The following is a 27348-nucleotide window of genomic DNA, read 5'->3' as shown; positions in this document are numbered from 1 at the left end:
AACCGAGAAGAGAGCCGAAATTTCATCAATATGAAATGTTGATAGGAGCTGGAAGATCTACCAAAGCGTTATTAGCAATTTTAAAAAGAGGGTGATGTAAGCGAATTGGTGTTGACATATGACTTAGAGGGTCGAAGAGGGCCTTGGTATAGTGAAGTGATCTTTACTACTGCAATTAGTGTAATAAATAGATATGTTGCTAATATAATAGTATTTATTAAGATTGATGTTATATAAAATTTTATGCCGGGAATTTCTTGGTAATTAGTTGTGTAGTGCTGTGGGTCTGGGAGTGAAATTATATTTGGAAGTATAAGAGGGTCAATAATTATTATAAGAATTAGGAGGGGCGGAGCTAAAGAAATTAGTAAGAAAAGGTTAGGTGTTAGAGTAAATATTTCATTTGATGCCAGTCTTGTAACATAAATAAATAAAACTAATATACCTCCTAAAAAAACTAGAAATAGGATATAAGAAAATCAAGGGGATTCTCTTATGGTTGAAATAATTAAGCAGGTAGTAATGGTGTTAATAATAAGCATTAGTCCTATTGAGAGAGGGTGAGATATTTGAATTAGAATGAATCTTAAAACTACTAAAATTATAAGTAATATTCAGGTTATTTTAATTTCAAGAGGTAGTTTATTAAAATATTAGTTTTGGGGACTAAAGATAGGTTTGCACTTTCTCTTGATGCTTTTAGAATATTATTCATTAATGGTTTACAAGACCAACGTTTTAATTAAACTATAAAAGCTTATGAAAATATTATTTATTTTATTTTCTTGTTTTCTAGTTATTTTAGGAATAGCTTGTTTTGTTATTCAACGTAAGCATTTATTGATGGTTTTATTAAGACTTGAATTTATTGTGCTGATAAATTTTTTACTTCTATCTTATTCTTTAGGTAGCCTGTATGTTGAAAATTATTTTTGTTTATTGTTTCTAACCTTTAGTGTTTGCGAGGGTAGTTTAGGTCTATCAATTTTAGTATCTATTGTGCGAACTCACGGGGGTGATTATTTGAATTCTTTAGTTGTGTTACGATGCTAAAATATTTAATATTTATATTGTTTTTGATGCCTTTAGGTTTTAATTTTAAATTATGGTGAGTTGTTCAATTTTGTCTTATTGGAGTTTGTTTTTTATTTATAATAAGAAATAGTATGGGGTTGGTTCCCTGGGAGGTAGGCTACTATTTGTGAAGTGATAGTTTGAGCTATTCATTGATTTTATTAAGTATTTGAATTGTTATTCTTATAATTATGGCTAGAGAAGGTGTTTTGAGAAGTTCATTTTATAGTGCAAGCTTTATTAGATTAGTTTTATTGCTACTTATTTTACTTTACTTGAGATTTTCTTCTTCTAGATTGTTTATATTTTTTTTTTTTTGAGGGTTCTTTAATTCCTACACTATTTTTAATTTTGGGTTGAGGCTATCAGCCTGAACGAGTACAGGCAGGGATATATTTATTATTTTATACCCTGTTTGCTTCACTTCCACTTTTGATTGGTATTTTCTATTTAGAATATATTAAGGGTAGTTTATTGATAATTAATATGAGAAGTGTAATAGATTTAGGGATTACATATTATATGTGATATTTTGCTTTAGTTATTGCTTTTTTTAATTAAAATGCCTATATTTCTGGTTCATCTTTGACTACCTAAGGCACATGTTGAAGCACCTGTAAGTGGTTCAATAATTTTGGCGGGAGTTTTATTGAAGCTAGGAGGATATGGGTTATTGCGTATTATGTATTTTATAGAAAATGTAGCTGTAAGCATAAATTTAATTTGATTTGGTATTAGAGTTGTGGGTATTTGATCAGTTAGATTGGTATGTTTACGACAAGTTGATGTAAAGTCTTTAATTGCTTATTCTTCTGTGGCCCATATAGGCTTAGTGTTGATAGGCTTACTAACGATGGGACTATGAGGATTTAGAGGTGCTCTTACGTTAATAATTGCTCACGGTCTGTGTTCTTCAGGATTATTTTGTCTTGCTAATATTTCTTATGAGCGTCTAGGAAGTCGAAGATTGTTAATTAATCGTGGAATATTGTCTTTTATGCCGAGTTTAGGGTTGTGATGATTTTTATTAAGAATTGCTAATATAGCTGCACCACCAACATTAAATTTATTAGGAGAAATTAGTTTGTTAAATAGAATTGTTGGTTGGTCTTGATTGAGTATATTGGGGTTAGCCTTGCTTTTTTTTTTTAGAGCTGCCTATAGACTATATTTATATTCATATACTCAACATGGAATACCTTATTCTAATTTATATTCTTGTTGGGGAGGAAGTGTGCGAGAATATTTATTATTAATATTACATTGATTACCTTTAAATTTATTAATTTTTTTTTTTGCAGGACCGAGATTCTTATGGCTGTAGCTGCTTGAGTAGTTTAGAATAAAATTTTAGTTTGTGGAACTAAAGAAGGTTTAGTTGCCCTTAGGCCATGGTTTGACCTTTTTCAATTTGTATAACTAGATTTGTCTTTTTAAATAGAATAAGTGTTCTTTTATTCATAATAGGCTTGAGTTTTTTAATCAATAGATATAGTGTATTTATTGAGTGAGAAGTTATTTCTTTTAATAGAAATAAAATTATTATAACTCTTCTATTTGACTGAATATCATTTATGTTTATAAGATTTGTACTTTATATTTCTAGAATAGTAATTTATTACAGTGAACAATATATAGGATCCGAGAGATATCTTAATCGGTTTATTATGCTCGTATTAATATTTGTTCTTTCAATAGTTTTATTAATTGTTTCCCCTAATTTAATTAGAATTCTACTTGGTTGGGATGGGCTAGGATTAGTATCATACTGTTTAGTAATTTACTATGAAAATGTGCGGTCTTATAATGCAGGTATGTTGACTGCCCTCTCTAATCGTATTGGAGATGTAGCAATTTTATTGGCTATCGCTTGAATATTAAATTATGGAAGTTGAAATTATGTCTTTTATTTGCATAGAGTTTTAAATAAAAATGAGATAGTAATTATTTCTAGTTTGATTATTTTAGCAGCAATAACGAAAAGTGCACAAATTCCTTTTTCTGCGTGACTACCGGCAGCAATAGCTGCTCCTACACCAGTATCAGCATTAGTTCACTCTTCTACACTTGTAACTGCTGGAGTTTATTTGTTAATTCGTTTTAGAGATGTTTTATTGAGTGTTTATATAGGAGATGTATTGCTTTTATTATCAGGATTGACAATATTTATAGCCGGCATCGGTGCTAATTACGAATATGACTTAAAGAAGATTATTGCTTTATCTACTTTAAGCCAGCTTGGTCTTATAATAATAATTTTGTCTATGGGATTTCCTGTATTAGCTTTTTTTCACTTATTGACACATGCCTTATTTAAGGCATTACTTTTTCTATGTGCGGGAGCAATTATTCATGGTGTGGGCGATACACAAGATATTCGTAGAATAGGAGCACTTGTAAGTCAGATACCACTCACTTTATCTTGTTTAAATGTAGCTAATTTAGCTTTATGTGGAATGCCATTTTTAGCTGGATTTTATTCTAAGGACTTAATTTTGGAAATTTCTTCTTTATCTTTAATTAATGTAGTCAGCTTTTTCTTATTGTTTTTTTCTACAGGCCTAACTGTATGTTATTCAGTACGTTTAAGATTTTATTTAACAGGAAAGGGCTTTGGGGGTGCTAATATTCATTCTATTAGTGATAATGAAGGTTGAGTTATATGTAAGGGAATATTAGGATTGGTAGTCATAGCAATTTTAGGAGGTGCGACATTGAGTTGACTAATTTTTCCTGGTGTTAATTGTGTTGTTCTACCTTTACATCTAAAAATAGGCGCTCTACTTGTGAGTGTAGTAGGTTTGTGAGTTGGTATTTTATTATCAAGCTATTCTATTGGACAGTCTTTAGTGTGTATAAAATTTTATTTTAGTTCTACAATAATAGGAAGCATGTGATTTTTACCTTATTTATCAACAAATTATATTATTAAATTACCTTTATATATAGGGGGTGCATATTATAATAACATTGATCAAGGGTGGAGAGAATGTCTTGGCGCTCAAGGGATGTATAGTAGTTTTAAGGACGGTTCAATATTAATTCAATATTCACAGGATAATTTATTTAAAATGTATTTATTAATTTTTTTAATCTTTACAATTTTCCTTTGCTTCTTTATATTTGTGTATTTGGGTAGCTTATATTGAAAGCATAGTATTGAAGATACTAAGAAGAATTATGTTCCCTAAATATACTCCCTGAGAAGAGCACTCTCTTTTTTACCCCGAAAAGGTAATGTAATATTTATACTAAGGGGGTTATAATTATTTTATATTAAGAGATGTTAACGGTACAATCCGCTAAAGATAAAGTTAGCAGCTTCTTCTTGATTATTCACATCTCCTTAGTTGGGGTGATAGGAATACCCAGTAGTATCATTAACAGTGAAATGCCTCTTTTTGGCTTCAACTAACAAGCAGGGGTCAAGAGACCAAAGGTTCAGGTCGAAACTGAGTGCAATTGTTTGCTTCCTACTTATGAGATAAGTTGACAGCAACACCTTTTGGATGCAAACCAAATATTATATTTAACTATTATCCCATCTTATTAGTCGGCTCATGTTAGAGACCCTTGATTTCATTCATGATAAAGGCCCACTAAGAGAATTACTAGGAATGTTAATCTAACGAGAGATCAGGATAATGTATTAGTATTGTTAATAGTAATTGTTATTGGGAGTAGAAGGGCAATTTCTACATCAAAGATGAGGAAGATTACAGCAATAAGGAAGAATCGTAATGAGAAAGGAATTCGGGCCGATGATTTAGGGTCAAATCCACATTCAAAGGGAGAATTTTTTTCTCGGTCATTAATAACTTTTTTGGAAAGAAGAGTTGAAATGGCTATAACGATTAAGGAAATAATGATAGTTAATAGACCAGTTGTTAGAACTGTATTAATTGCCTATTTCATTTAAATGATCTTTTTGATTGGAAGTCAAATATACTATATATATTAAATAGGCTAACCTCCTCATCAATAAATAGAAATATAAAGGAATAGTCATACTACATCTACAAAATGTCAGTATCAGGCGGCAGCCTCAAATCCGAAATGGTGTGTAGGAGAAAAATGTGATAAGAGGTGGCGTAATAAACAAGTGGCTAGGAATGTAGAACCAATGATAACATGAAGACCGTGGAAGCCTGTTGCTATAAAGAATGTTGAGCCGTAAACAGCGTCTGCAATAGTGAATGGGGCTTCATAGTATTCATATGCTTGTAGTGCAGTAAAATATAAGCCAAGGAGGATTGTAAGTAGTAGACCTTGAGTGGCTTGAGTGTGATTGCCTTCTATTAGTCTGTGATGAGCTCATGTTACAGTGACTCCTGAGGCGAGTAGAATTGCAGTATTGAGTAAGGGAATATGCATTGGGTTGAATGGAACGATACCTGTTGGGGGCCAGAAAGATCCAATTTCTACTGTTGGTGCTAATCTACTATGAAAGAAGGCCCAAAACAATGAAACGAAAAAGAATACCTCAGAAATAATAAATAGGATTATGCCCCATCGAAGTCCTAATGTAACTTGTATAGTGTGCAATCCTTGATATGTTCCTTCTCGAGTCACATCCCGCCATCATTGAATTATGGTTAATAATGTAATTAGTATGCCTAAGAAGAATAGGGAAGGGTCATATTGGTGAAATCACTTAGTGAGACCTGTGGTTGTAATTAAGGCCCCTAGAGCTCCAGTAAGTGGTCAGGGACTTTGGTCAACAAGGTGGTAAGGGTGATTTTGTGGTGCTGACATAAGTAACTTCTCTTGAATATAGTGTGACTAGGACGGCGAATACATATGATTGAATTACTGCGACAGCAGATTCTAGTATTAGGAGAGTAATTTGTCCAATTATTAGCAATGAAAGTATGGAAAGAGACAAAGAAGGACCTGTATTACCTAGTAAGGTTAAGAGGAGATGGCCTGCAATTATATTTGCTATTAATCGAACAGCTAAGGTTCCAGGTCGAATGATGTTACTAATTATCTCAATGCATACTATAAAGGGTATGAGAGGAGCCGGAGTTCCAGAAGGAACGAGATGTGCAAATATATGTTGAGTGTGGTTAATTCAGCCGTAGATTATAAAACTTATTCAAAGTGGCAGGGCGAGAGTTAATGTAAAAGTTAGATGTCTAGAGCTGGTAAATACATAAGGGAATAGGCCTATAAAATTATTAAATAGAATGAAGGAGAATAAAGAAATGAATAGAAAGGTTCTTCCTTGATGGCTAGCAGGACCAAGAAGAGTTTTGAATTCCTTATGAAGAGTTAGGGTAATTTTGTTTCATAAAATGTTTGGTCGCCCTGGTAAGAATCAAAATGGGATTGGAATAATTAGAAGTCCAATTACTGTTCTAAGTCAATTAAATGATATGTTTATAATTGAAGTAGAGGGATCAAATGTTGAAAAAAGATTTGTTATCACTTTCAGTTTATGGTTGTTTTTTTAATATTAGTGCTATCTAAGGAAGGATGAGGTGTATTTGAATTAAAATATATAATAGATGCAAATAAGAGGTAGCACAAGGAGAATATAATAAATAAGATGAGTCATTTTAGGGGAGATATTTGTGGAATAGAAAAATACTATTAAGTAGTAATTTAAGCTTGACATGCTTACGTTATAATTTAACTAATTTTTCCATTAGGAGTAATTGTTACTTTACTATCTTTTGGTTTAAGAGACCATTGCTTACTTTCAGCCACCTAATGAAAGTTCTTGTATTATTTTTGTTATTCAGTTAATAAATACTGAATGAGGGCAGGCCTCAACAACGATTGGTATGAAACTATGATTTGCACCACAAATTTCTGAACATTGGCCGAAAAATAAGCCTGTGCGTGTAATATTAGCTGCTACTTGATTTAAACGTCCTGGAGTGGCATCTGCTTTAATACCAAAGGCAGGCATAGCCCATGAATGAAGAACATCAGCAGCGGTAATTAAAATACGAATATCAATATTAATAGGTAATACGATGCGATTGTCTACATCTAGAAGACGAAATGAATTAGGATTTATTTCATTGATGGGTACTATGTAAGAATCAAATTCTGTTAAGGAGAAGTCGGAATATTCATAACTTCAGTATCATTGGTGTCCGATTGTTTTAAGAGTAATTGCTGGCTGATGAATTTCGTCTAGTAAGTATAGAAGTCGTAAAGATGGGAGGGCGATAAAGATTAGTGTAATAGCAGGCAAAATTGTTCAAATGGTTTCTAGGGTTTGGCCTTCTAATAAATTACGGTTAATATATGTATTTGGTAGGAGAGAGGCTAGTAAATAGCCTACGAGGACTGTAATTATAGTTACAATGAGTATTGTATGATCATGAAAAAATACTATTTGTTCTATTACAGGGGACGCTGCATCTTGAAGTCCTAGTTGATTTCAAATGGCCATTTCTAAAGAAGATGTTTATTCTTATGTTTGGGGCTTAGGCCCAATGCACTTATCTGCCACCTTAGAAGTTTGTTAATAAGGGAAGTTCTGCATAACTATGCTCTGCTGGTGGCAAGTTTTGGAATCATTCTAAAGATGTTGTTTGTTGGTCTGAGAATACTACTGGTCGAGCTCTCGCAAAGGCTTCTCACATAATAATTACAAGTACTAGTACGGCGACGAAGGAAAGGAATGAACCAATACTTGATACCATATTTCATGTAGTGTAGGCATCTGGGTAATCTGAATACCGGCGAGGTATCCCACTTAAACCTAAGAAATGTTGAGGAAAGAATGTGATGTTTACTCCTATAAATATTACTAGGAATTGAATTTTTAGTCATGTGGGATTTATTGTTGTTCCTCTGAATAGAGGGAATCAATGAATAAGTCCTGCCATGATAGCAAATACAGCACCTATAGATAGTACATAATGAAAATGTGCTACTACATAATAAGTGTCATGGAGAACAATGTCTAGGGATGAATTTGCCAATACAACTCCCGTGAGGCCCCCAACAGTAAATAGGAAAATAAAGCCTAAAGTTCATAAGATTGAGGGTGAATAAGTTATTTGTGCTCCATGAAGTGTGGCAATTCATCTAAATACCTTAATTCCTGTAGGAACAGCAATGATTATTGTGGCAGCAGTAAAATAAGCACGAGTATCAACGTCTATACCAACAGTGAATATATGATGAGCCCAAACAATAAATCCTAGGAATCCAATTGCCAGTATTGCATAAATTATTCCTAAAACGCCAAATGTTTCCTTTTTACCACTTTCTTGGGTTACAATATGTGAAATTATACCAAATCCTGGAAGAATTAAAATGTAAACTTCAGGATGACCAAAGAATCAAAATAGGTGTTGATATAAAATTGGATCTCCCCCTCCTGAAGGATCAAAAAAGGAAGTATTAAGATTTCGGTCAGTTAGGAGTATTGTAATAGCTCCTGCTAATACAGGAAGAGATAGAAGAAGTAGTACGGCAGTAATTACTACAGATCAAACGAATAATGGCATTCGTTCTAAAGTTATTCCAGGAGTTCGTATATTAATTACGGTTGTAATAAAATTTACAGCTCCGAGAATTGAGGATACACCAGCTAAATGGAGGGAGAAAATAGAAAGGTCAACGGAGGCTCCGGCGTGGGCAATGGCACTGGAAAGAGGGGGATATACAGTTCATCCGGTTCCCGCACCACTCTCTACAATTCTTCCTGTTAATAGTAGGGTTAATGAAGGCGGTAATAATCAGAATCTTATGTTGTTTAGGCGGGGGAATGCCATATCAGGTGCTCCTAGTATTAAAGGAACTAGTCAGTTACCAAAGCCTCCAATTATAATTGGCATAACTATGAAGAAAATCATAATGAAAGCATGAGCAGTAACAATTACGTTATAGATTTGGTCATCACCAATTAAGCTACCTGGTCGGCCAAGTTCTGCTCGAATGAGAAGACTTAATGATGTTCCTACTATTCCTGCTCAAGCTCCAAAGATCAAGTATATTGTACCAATATCTTTATGATTTGTAGAAAATAATCATCGTTGCAAGTAAAATTAAATAGGATGGCCGAAGTATTAGGTGGTAGATTGTAAATCTATTTATGGTTAATAAACCTCCTATTAGGTTTTATAGTCAATATTTATGATGTCGGACTGCAATTCCGGAGTAGTAGTTAATATATACTAAGACCTAAAAGGTTGCCTTTTATTTATAGCTTTGAAGGCCATTAGTTTTTTTAACTTAAAGTCTTTGTTTAAAGGATGTTGACAGTTAAAGGTAAAATAATTATGCCTCTTAGTGAAATAATAATGAATATCGATCTAATTGATGTTTCTAGACTTTTTTTCATTAAAGATGTTCATGTTTGATTATAGTGATTAATGATAAAAGCAGCATAAGCAATTCGTATATAGTAGAAAAGAGTAATTAGTGCTGTTATTACTATTAGGGTGAGAATAATAAATGATATTTGTTCGGCAGTTTTTATAATGATGATTCACTTAGGTAAGAATCCTAAGAATGGCGGAAGACCCCCCAAAGATAAAAGGCTAGTAAAGATAGCTAATTTTGTTGTTACAATGATTTTATTAGAGAAAGTTTGATTAATATGAAATATTTTGTTTATTGCAAAAAGGGTGACTGCTATTATTGAAAGTAGGGCGTAAAATAAGAAGTAGAGAGATCAGGCTATGTCACTTAGCAGAAGGGCCATGAGTATTCAACCAGTGTGGTTAATAGATGAAAATGCTATGATTTTGCGTAGCGATGTTTGATTTAAACCTCCGATTGAGCCTACTACTAGAGATAAGATTAAGGTTAGATAGATTAGATTTGTAGGATTTAAGCTGTAGGACAATAGGCCGAGGGGTGCTAATTTTTGTCAAGTTATTAAAATAATGCAGTCTATTCAGAGTATAGCCTCTATTACTTCAGGTATTCAGAAGTGAAGAGGGGCTGCCCCTATTTTAAAGAGTAAGGAAATAGTGATTAAATAATATGTAGTTTGCAGTCCCATGTAAAGTAGGATAATTGCTATTAAAAGTAGGGATCTTGCAATGGCCTGTACTAAAAAGTATTTTAAAGCAGATTCGGTGTGACGTTGATTGTTGGTCTTTGAAATTAGGGGGATGAATGATAGGAGATTAATTTCGAGACCAATTCAAGTACCAAATCATGATGAAGAAGTTAAGGAAATAAGAGTTCCTAACACAAGTGTTGTAGAGAATAAAAGAGTTTTAGGGTTAGTGAGCATTAGAAAAAGAAGAGTAATCTTCATATGCGGGGTATGAGCCCACTAGCTTATCTTAGCTTATCTTTCTACACTTTAGTGTACGATGCACGTTGATTTTTGATATCGAAGGTGAAAGTTTAATTCTTTTAGGTGTAATAAGAGTATATTGAAATACTTGATTTATCCTATCACGATAATCCTTTAATCAGGCATCTTATTATTATTTAATAATTATTTATAGAAGTATTCGAGAATTTAAATAGATGAGTATTGTGTTATAATAATTAAATTTAGAAATATTATATATTAATAATAATTAAGACTTGAAAATCTATTAAATCCTCTTAATTAACCTGAGATACCGGCTAAAGGTATATTAATAAGCTTAACGTATCCAGAATATGCTAGTTTTTACAGCATATGTGTAAGGAGAGAATAAATATACTTGTATAGGATACAATTTTGTTTGAAGGGGGAAAAAAACAAAATTGTATCCTAGACAAGGGGGAGACAGGTTTTAGTTAATACTAATTTTTATCAATTGGATTAAATACATAACTAATAATTGTTTGTTTTAGCATTATAAATTAATAATAAAGTATTATCCTGGCTTTTCTTCTCTTGTCTATCTAGTTGTACATGTAATCTTTTGAATAAGAAGTAAGTATTATTTATCTTAAAGGTAAATGATGAGGTATAATTGGTCGCAGTACTTGATTTTGTTTATTAATTAGTGTTTGAAGCAGTTAAGGTTTAGTAAGGCCCGGCGAAATTCGTGCCAGCTGCCGCGGTGAGACGAGGGGGCTGAAGGGAAGGAGTATTGACGGTTAAGGTGTAGTTATAAATTTGAACTATAGGATTTTGTCTTTTTATTTTTAGGTGAAATTATTATTTAATAATAATGAATTCTATGTTTGAAGCTATGAAATTATTTATTAAACTAGGATTAGATACCCTATTATTTTTAATGTAAAATGTAATACCTGGGTAATAGTAGTTATATTCTTGAAACTCAAAGGATTTGACGGTATTTTAGACTGTTCAGAGGAATCTGTCCCGTAATCGACAATCCACGATATATTTTACTTACTATTGTTGGCAGTTTGTATACCGCCGTAGTTGAAGGTATTAAGGAGAGGTCATAAACCTTCATTATCTTTATTGAGGAAGACTTCAGGTCAAGGTGCAGCTTATTAGTAAGAGGAGATGGATTACAATAGAATGTTTATACGAATTTTATTATGAAATTATTTAAATGAAGGTGGATTTGAATGTAATATTAGTTATATTGCTATTATGAGTAGGGCTCTAGAATATGTACACATCGCCCGTCGCTCTCATTTGTTTAGGTGAGATAAGTCGTAACATAGTGGGTGTACCGGAAGGTGTGCCTAGATTGAATTGATAGCAAAATAGAGCTTGTTAGTTGAGCTATTCGTTTACATCGAGGAGGTTTCTGTGCAATTCAGATTATTTTGATTGAAGGATATACTTATTTATATATTTAATTTTTATATTGAGATTAAGTGAATCAACTTTAATTGATGTTATTGTATAGGGTATAGAGTTAATTTGTTGATATTATAGTTAATTAGTACCGTAAGGGAATATTTAAATAAGTGAAATTTTATTTGAGGGAAAGAAGATATAAAATGTTGTACCTTTTGTATCAGGGAACACTAAATAATATTATTATATAATTATTTCCCGAAATGGAAAGAGTTAAAATATTACGGTATTATAGGTAGCATACTATTTGTAAATTTTATTTTAGTGGTGAGATGCCTTTCGGTTTCCATTATATCTGGTTGTGCAGGAATTGAATTTAATTCAGCCGCGGCTAGACTTGTCGTAGACTTAATTTTTGTAGTTTTGCCGTGAGTAATAGTAAGGGGGATTTGCTCTTTACTTGTATTATTTATAATGTGGTTTTATATTAAATGAAAGATGTGGGCTTAGAAGTAGCCATCATTTGTGATTTTGTTATAACTTATTTGAGTTATTTATCATATTTTGTTACATTTAATTTATTACTGTACTTTTGCTTTGAATTAGTTAAGGCAATTTATAATGGTGTTATTAGTATATTAGAGAGAATAATTAAAGGAATTCGGCAAATATTTCCTCCGCCTGTTTATCAAAAACATGTCCTTTTGTTAAAATAAAAGGTCTGACCTGCCCAGTGAGGTTTTAAACGGCCGCGGTATCTTGACCGTGCGAAGGTAGCATAATCATTAGTCCTTTAATTGTGGGCTTGTATGAAAGGTTGGACGAGTGGAAGACTGTCTTTATTCGTAATATTGAATTTTACTTTTGAGTGAAAAGGCTTAAATAATTTAAAAGGACGATAAGACCCTGTAGATCTTTATATTTAAATAGTAATTTTTGTAGTTGGCAATGAATAGATTTGCTATTTAATTATTGCGTTGGGGCGACGAGAAGATAAAATAAACTCTTTTTTATATAATTACTTTTAAGTATTTTTATGATCCTTTATTAATGATTGTTAGACTAAGTTACCTCAGGGATAACAGCGTAATTTTTTTTGAGAGTTCATATCGACAAGAGAGATTGCGACCTCGATGTTGGATTAAGATTTTATCTAGGTGCAGAAGATTAGTGTATAGGTCTGTTCGACCTTTGAAATCTTACATGATCTGAGTTCAGATCGGCGTGAGCCAGATCGGTTTCTATCCTTTATTGATAATAGTATTTTAGTACGAAAGGACCAAGTACTAGTAATATTTATTTTTGAGGAATAAAAGTAAATGAGGATTACTTTGGCAGATAAGTGCATTAGATTTAGGATCTAATAATGGATGAATTGAGTCCAGGTAATAATGTATTATGATTATGTTATAGGTGTGGTTTCTTATTTGATTTTGATTATTTGTGTTTTAATTGGAGTTGCATTTCTAACTTTATTAGAACGAAAGGTTTTAGGATATATTCAAATTCGTCGGGGACCTAATAAGGTGGGTATTTGTGGTTTACCTCAACCTTTTGCGGATGCAATTAAGCTGTTTACTAAGGAGCAGGTTTTCCCTACTATATCTAATTATTATCCTTATTATCTAGCTCCTGTTTTTAGTTTGTTTTTATCCTTGTTAGCATGATTAAGAATTCCTTATTTAAGTGTTATGCTGACTTTTTCTTTAGGTTTATTATTCTTTTTATGCTGTACAAGTATGGGCGTGTATACTGTAATAATTGCTGGTTGATCTTCTAATTCTTCATATTCTTTGTTAGGAGGTCTCCGAGCAGTAGCACAAACTATTTCTTATGAGGTTAGTTTGGCTTTAATTTTGTTATCTTTTGTATTTTTAGCTGAAAGATATAGATTGCTGAATTTTGGTTATTATCAGGAAGAGTTATGATTTTTATGAATCACGTTTCCTTTGGCGTTAGTTTGATTTGCTTCTTGTTTAGCTGAAACTAATCGCACTCCTTTTGATTTTGCAGAGGGTGAGTCAGAACTTGTTTCTGGGTTTAATATTGAGTATAGAGCAGGGGGATTTGCTCTTATTTTTATAGCTGAATATGCTAGTATTTTATTTATGAGAGCCTTATTTAGAGTTTTGTTTTTAGGATATGATATTTTTTCTGTTTTATTTTTTTGTAAGGTAGTATTTGTTTCTTTTGGATTTATTTGGGTACGAGGGACGTTACCACGGTTTCGGTATGATAAATTAATATACCTTGCTTGAAAGTGTTTTTTGCCCTTGTCGCTTAATTATCTTTTATTTCTAGGAGGCATAAAGCTTCTTTTTATTTCTCTTTTAATTTAAGTGTATTAAATTGAGAATAAGTTCTTAGAGCTTTGCTCTGTTGTATGTTTTCAAAACATATGCTTATTCTCAGCCAAAGAACTAAGTTTTATTTAGTAAGAAATCTCATAAGGAGGAGATATATGGAACAAATAAGAAGTAAGCGAAGTAGATAACTGTAAGAATTTGGCCTGTTAGAATGTAAGGATCTTCAACTGGTCGAGCCCCAATTCAAGTTAAAAGGATTACAGTGCTAACTATAATTCAGAATATAATTTGGTTAATAGGGTAAAATTGTAGTCCTCGTATTTTTCTAGTATGAAAAAATGGCATAATTATTAAAATGAGGATTGATATTACTAAGGCAATAACCCCTCCAAGTTTATTAGGAATGGAACGAAGAATGGCATAAGCAAATAGGAAGTATCATTCTGGTTGAATATGTACTGGTGTAACTAATGGGTTTGCGGGAGTGAAATTTTCAGGGTCTCCTAGTATGTAAGGATTTCAAAGGGTAAGTAATATTAGGGCTGTTATTATTGTTAAAAATCCAATAGTGTCCTTAGTTGAAAAATAGGGGTGGAAGGGAATTTTATCTTGATTTCTGTTAAGGCCAAGAGGGTTGTTAGATCCTGTTTGGTGGAGAAATAGGAGGTGTACCATGGACATGGCAGCTACAATGAAAGGTAAGAGAAAATGGAAGGCAAAGAATCGATTTAAAGTAGCGTTATCTACAGCAAATCCTCCTCAAATTCATTGTACTAATATTGTTCCTAAATAAGGAATAGCTGATAAGAGATTCGTAATAACTGTTGCCCCTCAAAAAGATATTTGACCTCAAGGTAGAACATAACCGACAAAAGCAGTTGCTATCACTAGTAGTAAAATGGCAACTCCTACTCTTCAGGTATGAAGGTAAAGGTAAGAACCATAGTATATTCCTCGACCAACATGTAAGTAAAGACAAATGAAGAAAAAAGATGCTCCATTAGCATGCAAAGTACGTAAAAGCCACCCAAAGTTTACATCTCGACAGATGTGAATTACTCTGTTGAAAGCTAATTCAATACTTGATACATAATGTATTGCTAGAAATAGGCCGGTAGCAATTTGAATGATTAAACATAAACCGAGAAGAGAGCCGAAATTTCATCAATATGAAATGTTGATAGGAGCTGGAAGATCTACCAAAGCGTTATTAGCAATTTTAAAAAGAGGGTGATGTAAGCGAATTGGTGTTGACATATGACTTAGAGGGTCGAAGAGGGCCTTGGTATAGTGAAGTGATCTTTACTACTGCAATTAGTGTAATAAATAGATATGTTGCTAATATAATAGTATTTATTAAGATTGATGTTATATAAAATTTTATGCCGGGAATTTCTTGGTAATTAGTTGTGTAGTGCTGTGGGTCTGGGAGTGAAATTATATTTGGAAGTATAAGAGGGTCAATAATTATTATAAGAATTAGGAGGGGCGGAGCTAAAGAAATTAGTAAGAAAAGGTTAGGTGTTAGAGTAAATATTTCATTTGATGCCAGTCTTGTAACATAAATAAATAAAACTAATATACCTCCTAAAAAAAACTAGAAATAGGATATAAGAAAATCAAGGGGATTCTCTTATGGTTGAAATAATTAAGCAGGTAGTAATGGTGTTAATAATAAGCATTAGTCCTATTGAGAGAGGGTAAGATATTTGAATTAGAATGAATCTTAAAACTACTAAAATTATAAGTAATATTCAGGTTATTTTAATTTCAAGAGGTAGTTTATTAAAATATTAGTTTTGGGGACTAAAGATAGGTTTGCACTTTCTCTTGATGCTTTTAGAATATTATTCATTAATGGTTTACAAGACCAACGTTTTAATTAAACTATAAAAGCTTATGAAAATATTATTTATTTTATTTTCTTGTTTTCTAGTTATTTTAGGAATAGCTTGTTTTGTTATTCAACGTAAGCATTTATTGATGGTTTTATTAAGACTTGAATTTATTGTGCTGATAAGTTTTTTACTTCTATCTTATTCTTTAGGTAGCCTGTATGTTGAAAATTATTTTTGTTTATTGTTTCTAACCTTTAGTGTTTGCGAGGGTAGTTTAGGTCTATCAATTTTAGTATCTATTGTGCGAACTCACGGGGGTGATTATTTGAATTCTTTAGTTGTGTTACGATGCTAAAATATTTAATATTTATATTGTTTTTGATGCCTTTAGGTTTTAATTTTAAATTATGGTGAGTTGTTCAATTTTGTCTTATTGGAGTTTGTTTTTTATTTATAATAAGAAATAGTATGGGGTTGGTTCCCTGGGAGGTAGGCTACTATTTGTGAAGTGATAGTTTGAGCTATTCATTGATTTTATTAAGTATTTGAATTGTTATTCTTATAATTATGGCTAGAGAAGGTGTTTTGAGAAGTTCATTTTATAGTGCAAGCTTTATTAGATTAGTTTTATTGCTACTTATTTTACTTTACTTGAGATTTTCTTCTTCTAGATTGTTTATATTTTATTTTTTTTTTGAGGGTTCTTTAATTCCTACACTATTTTTAATTTTGGGTTGAGGCTATCAGCCTGAACGAGTACAGGCAGGGATATATTTATTATTTTATACCCTGTTTGCTTCACTTCCACTTTTGATTGGTATTTTCTATTTAGAATATATTAAGGGTAGTTTATTGATAATTAATATGAGAAGTGTAATAGATTTAGGGATTACATATTATATGTGATATTTTGCTTTAGTTATTGCTTTTTTAATTAAAATGCCTATATTTCTGGTTCATCTTTGACTACCTAAGGCACATGTTGAAGCACCTGTAAGTGGTTCAATAATTTTGGCGGGAGTTTTATTGAAGCTAGGAGGATATGGGTTATTGCGTATTATGTATTTTATAGAAAATGTAGCTGTAAGCATAAATTTAATTTGATTTGGTATTAGAGTTGTGGGTATTTGATCAGTTAGATTGGTATGTTTACGACAAGTTGATGTAAAGTCTTTAATTGCTTATTCTTCTGTGGCCCATATAGGCTTAGTGTTGATAGGCTTACTAACGATGGGACTATGAGGATTTAGAGGTGCTCTTACGTTAATAATTGCTCACGGTCTGTGTTCTTCAGGATTATTTTGTCTTGCTAATATTTCTTATGAGCGTCTAGGAAGTCGAAGATTGTTAATTAATCGTGGAATATTGTCTTTTATGCCGAGTTTAGGGTTGTGATGATTTTTATTAAGAATTGCTAATATAGCTGCACCACCAACATTAAATTTATTAGGAGAAATTAGTTTGTTAAATAGAATTGTTGGTTGGTCTTGATTGAGTATATTGGGGTTAGCCTTGCTTTTTTTTTTAGAGCTGCCTATAGACTATATTTATATTCATATACTCAACATGGAATACCTTATTCTAATTTATATTCTTGTTGGGGAGGAAGTGTGCGAGAATATTTATTATTAATATTACATTGATTACCTTTAAATTTATTAATTTTTTTTTTGCAGGACCGAGATTCTTATGGCTGTAGCTGCTTGAGTAGTTTAGAATAAAATTTTAGTTTGTGGAACTAAAGAAGGTTTAGTTGCCCTTAGGCCATGGTTTGACCTTTTTCAATTTGTATAACTAGATTTGTCTTTTTAAATAGAATAAGTGTTCTTTTATTCATAATAGGCTTGAGTTTTTTAATCAATAGATATAGTGTATTTATTGAGTGAGAAGTTATTTCTTTTAATAGAAATAAAATTATTATAACTCTTCTATTTGACTGAATATCATTTATGTTTATAAGATTTGTACTTTATATTTCTAGAATAGTAATTTATTACAGTGAACAATATATAGGATCCGAGCGATATCTTAATCGGTTTATTATGCTCGTATTAATATTTGTTCTTTCAATAGTTTTATTAATTGTTTCCCCTAATTTAATTAGAATTCTACTTGGTTGGGATGGGCTAGGATTAGTATCATACTGTTTAGTAATTTACTATGAAAATGTGCGGTCTTATAATGCAGGTATGTTGACTGCCCTCTCTAATCGTATTGGAGATGTAGCAATTTTATTAGCTATCGCTTGAATATTAAATTATGGAAGTTGAAATTATGTCTTTTATTTGCATAGAGTTTTAAATAAAAATGACATAGTAATTATTTCTAGTTTGATTATTTTAGCAGCAATAACGAAAAGTGCACAAATTCCTTTTTCTGCGTGACTACCGGCAGCAATAGCTGCTCCTACACCAGTATCAGCATTAGTTCACTCTTCTACACTTGTAACTGCTGGAGTTTATTTGTTAATTCGTTTTAGAGATGTTTTATTGAGTGTTTATATAGGAGATGTATTGCTTTTATTATCAGGATTGACAATATTTATAGCCGGCATCGGTGCTAATTACGAATATGACTTAAAGAAGATTATTGCTTTATCTACTTTAAGCCAGCTTGGTCTTATAATAATAATTTTGTCTATGGGATTTCCTGTATTAGCTTTTTTTCACTTATTGACACATGCCTTATTTAAGGCATTACTTTTTCTATGTGCGGGAGCAATTATTCATGGTGTGGGCGATACACAAGATATTCGTAGAATAGGAGCACTTGTAAGTCAGATACCACTCACTTTATCTTGTTTAAATGTAGCTAATTTAGCTTTATGTGGATGCCATTTTTAGCTGGATTTTATTCTAAGGACTTAATTTTGGAAATTTCTTCTTTATCTTTAATTAATGTAGTCAGCTTTTTCTTATTGTTTTTTTCTACAGGCCTAACTGTATGTTATTCAGTACGTTTAAGATTTTATTTAACAGGAAAGGGCTTTGGGGGTGCTAATATTCATTCTATTAGTGATAATGAAGGTTGAGTTATATGTAAGGGAATATTAGGATTGGTAGTCATAGCAATTTTAGGAGGTGCGACATTGAGTTGACTAATTTTTCCTGGTGTTAATTGTGTTGTTCTACCTTTACATCTAAAAATAGGCGCTCTACTTGTGAGTGTAGTAGGTTTGTGAGTTGGTATTTTATTATCAAGCTATTCTATTGGACAGTCTTTAGTGTGTATAAAATTTTATTTTAGTCCTACAATAATAGGAAGCATGTGATTTTTACCTTATTTATCAACAAATTATATTATTAAATTACCTTTATATATAGGGGGTGCATATTATAATAACATTGATCAAGGGTGGAGAGAATGTCTTGGCGCTCAAGGGATATATAGTAGTTTTAAGGACGGTTCAATATTAATTCAACATTCACAGGATAATTTATTTAAAATGTATTTATTAATTTTTTTAATCTTTACAATTTTCCTTTGCTTCTTTATATTTGTGTATTTGGGTAGCTTATATTGAAAGCATAGTATTGAAGATACTAAGAAGAATTATGTTCCCTAAATATACTCCCTGAGAAGAGCACTCTCTTTTTTACCCCGAAAAGGTAATGTAATATTTATACTAAGGCGGTTATAATTATTTTATATTAAGAGATGTTAACGGTACAATCCGCTAAAGATAAAGTTAGCAGCTTCTTCTTGATTATTCACATCTCCTTAGTTGGGGTGATAGGAATACCCAGTAGTATCATTAACAGTGAAATGCCTCTTTTTGGCTTCAACTAACAAGCAGGGGTCAAGAGATATTTATAGCAGGATATACATTTTAAAATATGGTTTGGGTATCCTATTTCTTTTCTGTTAATTATGTTCTTCAATGTTCGAATTTTGATCATTCTCATAATATTTTCTGCTTTCAACGGAGTTCCATTAATATCATACCAAATGTTCTTTACATTTATTAAGTTCGAAAGGCTTAATGCGCCTGTAAGAAAACATTTTTGAAGATAATTCAGGTCCTAATGAATATTTTTCACTAGGAAAGTGAAGTATTCCCCTTCCTCCCAACATGGAAGCAGAGGGCAATTTCGCACTCTGGTCAGATCAAACATTTCCGCGTAACAAAAGGAAGGCCCCCCTGTAAAACCTCTTCAGCTCCAGGGTTATTGTTACTATAGGGGTACCATAAATTTGCTGAAAGCAAACAATTTGAAGGGTTCGTCGACAATATGTTTGCTTTCTTTGTCCTTCGCCGGCTTCCAAACGAAGATGTGAATTTTTCAACATGACTGCTGTAAGCAGGCGATTGGTAAAACGGTAAAAGTGTATTTTTAAGTGTATGTGTGTGAGGGAGGGGGAGAGAGAGAGAGAGAGAGAGAGAGAGGAAAAATTTTAGTTGCAAGATGTACTTCAATTGCCGTTTTCAGTTCATTTAGTACAAAGAATACCGCCGCGCCACCAGAGAATAAAGACAAGTGTTGTCTGTTTCTCTTTGCCACCTCAGCCAGAACTTTCAACTACAGCCTGTGATGAGTATAGACCTTACCCAGTTTTCAAATTGAATAGCTGGTGGTGGTAGTTCGGTTTCTTGACCTTGTAAAAATCTTCCCTGTCTTTGTTTTGTTTGTCATCATTCCAGCCAGAAATGAAAAAAAAAAAAATCCTCAGTTTACAGCAAGGAGAATTTGGGACAAGAGATTAAGGATGATATTCCTGGAAGCTCACGTATCACGATTGTTTCATTCAATAGACAGAGGACACTTTTCTATGAAGGCTTTTCAACATGTTTTCTCACAAAGGGGATTTTCCTTTTGCAATCTATATGACCACTGGCAATTTCAATCTTGTCCATTCCCGCCAGCGTTTTGATTTTCGAGACACGAGACGAGACGAGACATTTAACGAGACGTCCCGTCTCGTCTCGTGTCTCGTCTCGTTTTCGAGACGAGAAAAGTAGTCTATCTCGTCTCGTGTCTCGTCTAAAAGGGTTCTGTCTCGTCTCGTTTACGAGACGAGACGAGACGAGACACGAGAAATGTCTCGTCTCGTGGCAACACTAGTTTAGAGTTAAATTTATGTGCATTGTATACGTAGTTTTTTGTTGCTGTTTAACAAGAAAGAATGAATAGTTATATAAGCAAAAGTAGACGGAAAGTAGTTTATTTATTACTAGCAGCGTTCACCCCGCTTCGCTGGGGTCACCCCGGAACGCAATAAACTTTGTTACTTAGATAAGTTTTACTTTTTCGCTTTCAAGTGATATGATAAAAACCATAGAAGATTGCAGTAAATGTTAACATTATATCGCCTGTCATTTATGTTAACCCGCCGAGTGACACGGTCATGTGGGTTGCATATAAATACGGTTAGATTTAGCTATGATGAGCTAACAAAGGATTTCTACGTTATGGACACTTGAATGGTCAATTATCTCAAGACACTGGTAATTGAAAATTAAAGTGATATGATAAAAACCATCTAGGGTCCAAATCTTAATAACCCCCCAAAAATGAAAGAAATTGGTTCAGCCGTATTAGCGTGATGAGCTAACAAAGGATTTGTACGTTCTCTTTTATATATATAGATTATTATTATTATTATTATTATTATTATTATTATTATTATTATTATTATTATTAAAGAAATATTTACATGGAGGAAAACATACAATGTGTATTAATGGAATGTTCCCATTTATTACCTGACAAGCCAACGAGTGCGGGCAGCCGGTTTTGGAACTAAAATGCAAGCAGCAGTGTTTCTAACCGGATTACCTGTAATCAATCTATCACAGTTCTTTTTGTTCTGTTCGTAATAAATCACTTCAGGCATATGCTCAAGTCAGGGGCAGATCCAGGGGGCGGGGCGTTCGGGACGATTGCCCCCCAGAATAGGTTATTTTTATTTTAAAAATAAAACCTAATGTAAGAATTTTCACCTTTGTATTATAAATGTAAAATAAAACCTAAAATAGGTAGGCCTTACTTTTTTTTGTTTTACGTTGCAGAAGTCAAATAAAGCAATAAATTGCAAGAAATTACTTACATTGACGTTCTTGCTCAAAAAAATACCCACCTTCGAAATCGCAGGTGGCCATTTCTGTGCAGACAATAGCTACTTCTCCTTTTCTAAAGTTGTTTTACTTTTTTATGCAATACACTCTTACCTTGATTTGACTTCGAACGACCGCCCCCCCAAACATTCAGCCTGGATCAGCTCCTGGCTGCTCCTATTTTATAATGACATCAAATAAAACGTAATCAATTTTTATACAATGTGCTTAATACACGGTAGAATCTCACTGAATTGTCAATTGTTCTATGTTGTTATTAAATTGGTAATTTTCAATTCATGTATCACTATCCATAATGCATCTGCATTACTGCAGGAATGGTTCACTACAACCACATAACTTACGGCTTTCTTTATTAAGCGGAAAGAGGCTATGCATAACATCCAAAGTGCAACTTTTAAAAACCGTTGGATACACTGCAGAATGAAACTTTCCGCTCCCCTGTCCCACCGCGCTTGCCAAGAAACTTATGTAAACACAACAGCAGCGCCATCCTTCCAAAACCGCACTGCTATCCTGGACAGGTAATACCTCCGCTACAAAAATTTTCAAGTGCATCATATTTTCTTCTGTTTGGGATTTGCAGGGGGGATGAGGGGGATTTATTCCTCACTTGCTGTTTTCATTTCCTGCATATTTAAAAATAGGGGGAGAGAAAAAGTAAGTACATTCTTACAGTTAACTGTCAAATTTCTTGGATAAGTGTTTGTTGCTTGCATCTCCCACTTTAAGTACAATATTGCATTTAATTAATGTACCACGTGATAATGACTTCACTAGAAACGATATTGCTTAGGAGGAACATCATTTGAATCAACGCAAGATATTTAATAGTGCAATAACATATTTAAGGGGATGACTTCCGGGCTTAAGCACTCACTGAAATTTTATCGCAACTTTTCTATTGTTTTATATTGCAAAATTTTCACATTTCCATTAATAAAATTAGCAAAGCCCCTCCCGAAACAAGCAAAATCCTCCGAAACAAAATCGTAAATACCCCACTGATTCTATGAAATGGAAAACTCAACTAAAATTACACAGAACTAGCTATTATTATTTTATCCTGTACAGTAGCGTTTGGTAAATTTATGTATATGTTTAATGTATCAGCCTTATATTCTACAAGCTATTATGGTGCAGGTCCAATGTAGAAAAAAACCAATTACTCTGAATAACTCCTGAGAGTAAATAAATAAATAAAACAAATCATCACTAATAAGTTAGAAACACATAATTGTACATAAGTTAGAAACTTCTTACTCTGTGTTAAGGAAATCATTTTATAATATGTTAGCATTGAAAGATGTCTTCAAATCTAAAACTGAACTCCCAGAGGCGAGCCTTCGCGCCTAGCCCTGGAAGCCTGTCTAGCGAGCTGGTGAGGCTCAGACGGAAGAGTCTCCAATCTACTATTTTGTTACCAAAAAAACCGAAATGTTGAAGTATTGACTTTATTTTATAAGAAACCAAAGATAAAGAAAATATACGCCAGACAAAAGGGTAGGCCCGGCCTCAGAGCCTCATAGTACGCTTCGTCACTGTTAATTTCTCTAAAAATTGTTTAATAAAATCATAAATTGTATAGATTAGATCATTCTGTACATCGGTGACTGCATGCTGAAAACAAAAGACAAGGCCAACAAAACATTTTTGGTAAAGGCTTACTTTCACAAAGCCAGTAGAAACTGAAAAATGCCTGGTATAGTGTGAGGATAATTCGAAATGTAACTGCTGTTGTGGCGTAGTGTTACTAGAAGTGGGCTGAGCGTCACCGTTGTTACATTATGCAATTCGCAATTCAGTAACGTTTTAGTTATGGTAGTGAGAGCATCGTACTGTCGCATGTGTATTGGTTATAACGTTAAAAATGTGACCGTCATAGAAAATCCTGCCAAATGTGATATATGCGGAGAGATAAGATTTCTTTGGGCAAAAATATGTCAGAGGCACATTTATCGCGAATTGTGTACTACCCAAATATTACGAGTGAAGGAGTTGTGTGCCAAATGGATAAGTTTTCAAAGTAGAAAGAAGAAATATTTATGATGAACCAAGGAAGGATAGGCCTTCTGTAATTAGTGACGATCTTGTAACGAAAATTGACGACAAAATCTCTGAACTTTCTGTGTGCCAAATAGATAAGTTTTCAAAGTAGAAAGAAGAAATATTTATGATGAACCGAGGAGGGGTAGGCCTTCTGTAATTAGTTATGATCTTGTAACGAAAATTGCGACAAAATCCCTGAACTTTCTGTGTGCTAAATGTATAAGCTTTCAAAGTAGAAAGAAGAAACATTCATGATGAACCGAGGAGGGGTAGGTCTTCTGGAATTAGTTATGATCTTGTAACGAAAATTTACGACAAAATCTCTAAACTTTCTGAACATGTTTTGGACTGTTTTGCACGAGATAGCACTTAGATTTCTATTCTCGGTACAACACGAAAGGGGAGGAGATTTTGAAGAAAATAATGTCTAGGGACGAGACTTGGGTGACGTATTTGAACACTGAGACAAAACATCAGTCAATGCCATTGAGTTATACCGCTTCTCGAAACAAACTAGAATCCTATCGAAGTTTGCGAGGATGGTTATGGCTACCGTGTTTTGGGATACTAAGGGAATCTTGCTCTTTGAATTCGTGGAATTGATAGAACAATCAATTCTACAGTTCACACTAACACTGAAGAAACTGAGAAAAATCATCCAGAACAAATATTACAGTCTACTGTCATCCTGGGTTGGCATCTTTCAAGACAACGCTCGCCCTTACAGTGTATCTTTCACGTTGAAGTGATGTGGTGATTTAAGTTATCTTCGGTAGATGGCAACCTCGCCAATGAAATTTGTTAAAAGGCTGGACATATTGAAGTCACACATGATTATTATCAATAGGATGGGAAAACATGCCGTTAATCACATGACAGTATGGCCTTGATTGAAAGGTTTTAAAATTAACAATAGCGTTATTTAAAAGGGATTCTGGCCTCGAGGTCTCTAGATCTGAATTTTTTTCTATTGGGGCTATCTGAAGGGACGTGTGTGCAGAAACAATCCAACAAGCCTGGAAATGTTAAAGCAGAACATCATAACTAAAATTGCGAACATTATCCAGGAAACATTACGTTCAACACCCGTGGTGTTCGACTTTGCTTACAGGAATGAGATGACATTTTCAGCATTTTCTTCTAAAAGTTAGATGTTATGTACCTTCTTTCGTGTTATTACTGACATTGTAATTTAGTATTTGTTTATACGTATTACCACAAGTACTTTAATTTTAATTCTATTCTTCAGTCCAGCCTCAAAAATTAAAAGGTCAGTTTCGGTTGTAAGTTACACTGATGGATATTTGCTGTTTTTCTTAAATCGTTGCCTGCGTTACCTGGGATGAATTAAAACCAGTAAACATAGTCCCATAAGACTCTCATCCTTTCTCTTGAAACCTATTTATATACCGTATATCCTCTAGAGACCATATGGTAGATGTATCTACCTCTAGAATTTCCCTTTTAAAATGGATGGCTCTTGTAATTGAGATATGAGTGGCTCTGTGTGACAAATGGATACGTTCTTTACAATAATTTTATAGTTTTGAATTCCGATTATCATTATGTATGCAAGCTGCTTCTCAGAATGGCGCAAAACATCAGATCCAGCAGTTCTGTCGCACTTATTCAATAATTTTATAAGTTATTTAGAGTATGTTGAAATTTAGTATAATCGTATTGCAACTAACTTAAAGTCAGATATTATTCAACACTTGCACAAAATTTTCTAAATTGGGGGCGCGGTGGTTCAGTAGTAGCGTTCACCTCCGGTGCTTGGAGTCCCTGGTTCGATCCCAACTTGCGCCGTGTGGACTTTGTATTGGACAAACACCGTGCTCGTGGGTTTTCTCGGGATACTCCTGTTTCCTCGTACATTTTCATTCCACCAGTGCTTTCATAATCATTCACTTGCCTTAATCATCCGTTTTCCTTAGCCTAAAGGGCATACAATCGTGGGACGTTAAACTGAAAGATTTCATTTCATTTCGGTTCAGTTTATCGCAACAATTGAATATATCGGAATTTGTACTTTGGTGTCAAGCAAAATTGTTGACGAAATCTGAATACATTTTTATGAGAAATTATTATTATTATTATTATTTTTTTGTATTGACGATTGAGTAAAGATTAGGCCAAGAAGACCCTGGAAAACCTAAGTAGGGATAGCTGGTAGTGTAATCAATTTGCTTCTTACTATGTAATTAGCTTTTTTTTCTATCCAAATTTCAATATTTACTTTCAGGAGATTGCCGTCTATCAATCTCATCTCCACTTATTCATTCTCTTCGAAAAAGAAAGGAAATCCTTACCGATGGCGACATACTTTTTGTTGTTGTTGTTGTTGTTTTTAGATTATCAGATGTAGACATAAACAGTGGAAATGAAGATGGAGCACTGTTGCTTGATGAGCTGAAGGTTTAGGAAGCGAAGCAGGCTACGAAGGAAATTACGAAAATTATCTCGTTTTGCCCAATGTTATATCGACCTAAAAATCTTTTGTTTCTGTGATTTAGTGCTAGGATATTCGTGATTTGAGTAGAGGGAAGAGACATGAAAGAATTCTGCAGAGAGAACATTCTCAAGTTTATGAACTTCAGATTAGCTGTTCCTACAGCCTGCTCACATTATCAGTAACACCAAAAATCAAGAAAAGATGATGAAGGAGAAATTCAAAATTGGCCTCTTAAAAATGAGAGAAACCGAAACCACTACCCAACAGAAAAGCAAAACTATGGTATCCATTCGAGAGAGAAAGTTGCAAGGGTAACGTATTTTATGTGTAAAACTTGTGTAATGTTCCTCTGTTTAAGTAAGAACTTCAGTTTTGCAAAATTCCATGAAAATTGAACCCCAAATTAAACTTATGAGCTTCTAGTAACTTTTTAAATAGAAGGAGCCTAAAATAATTACATTTTTTAACGAAAATAACCTTGATATAGTTCAAAAGAGCAAAATGTAGTACAACATATTTGTAAAATGGCTTAATATGTTATGCGATAGGGAAATACTTGTATGTTGAAAGAAAGGGAGTTATATCAAAATTCACTGATTTTGAATAGTGGCTCCTGGTGTACAATCACCAGCAAAAGTAATAACTAACTAAGTCTATGGAACCCAGAGGTTCAATGCCGCGTTCACAAAAGCTCTCCATTGATTTCTGTCCTTAGCCAACTGGATCCAGGTTGTACTTTCTATTCCTATTTCTGCGAGATCCACCTTAATATTGTCCTGCCATCTGGGCCTAGGTCTTTCTAATGGTCGTTTTCCAATTGGGCTTACAGTTAAAGCTTTGAAAGCGTTTCTACGTTCTTTCATTCTGGCTACATGACCTGCCCACCTAAACCTCTAGGTTTGATGACC

The 27348-nt window shown here is 33.2% G+C and overlaps 5 pseudogenes; 4 read left to right on the top strand and 1 right to left on the bottom strand.

Annotated features, from left to right (window-relative positions):
- The first annotated feature begins 1046 nt into the window (after window positions 1–1046).
- Window positions 1047–4204, top strand: LOC145664636 (NADH-ubiquinone oxidoreductase chain 4 pseudogene; annotated as a pseudogene).
- LOC145664638 (NADH-ubiquinone oxidoreductase chain 5 pseudogene) lies at window positions 2649–4204 on the top strand (annotated as a pseudogene).
- A 2588-nt stretch (window positions 4205–6792) lies between these two features.
- Window positions 6793–7483, bottom strand: LOC145664640 (cytochrome c oxidase subunit 2 pseudogene; annotated as a pseudogene).
- An 8489-nt stretch (window positions 7484–15972) lies between these two features.
- On the top strand, window positions 15973–19364 carry LOC145664637 (NADH-ubiquinone oxidoreductase chain 4 pseudogene; annotated as a pseudogene).
- LOC145664639 (NADH-ubiquinone oxidoreductase chain 5 pseudogene) lies at window positions 17636–19364 on the top strand (annotated as a pseudogene).
- Window positions 19365–27348: the final 7984 nt, after the last annotated feature.

This window comes from Thermobia domestica, chromosome 11 (genome assembly GCF_964235325.1).
Source record: "Thermobia domestica chromosome 11, izTheDome1.hap1.1, whole genome shotgun sequence".
In the NCBI taxonomy this organism is placed as follows: Eukaryota; Metazoa; Arthropoda; class Insecta; order Zygentoma; family Lepismatidae; genus Thermobia; species Thermobia domestica.
Note: the sequence above shows the minus strand (reverse complement) of the source record. Positions and strands in the feature narration are given on the sequence as shown.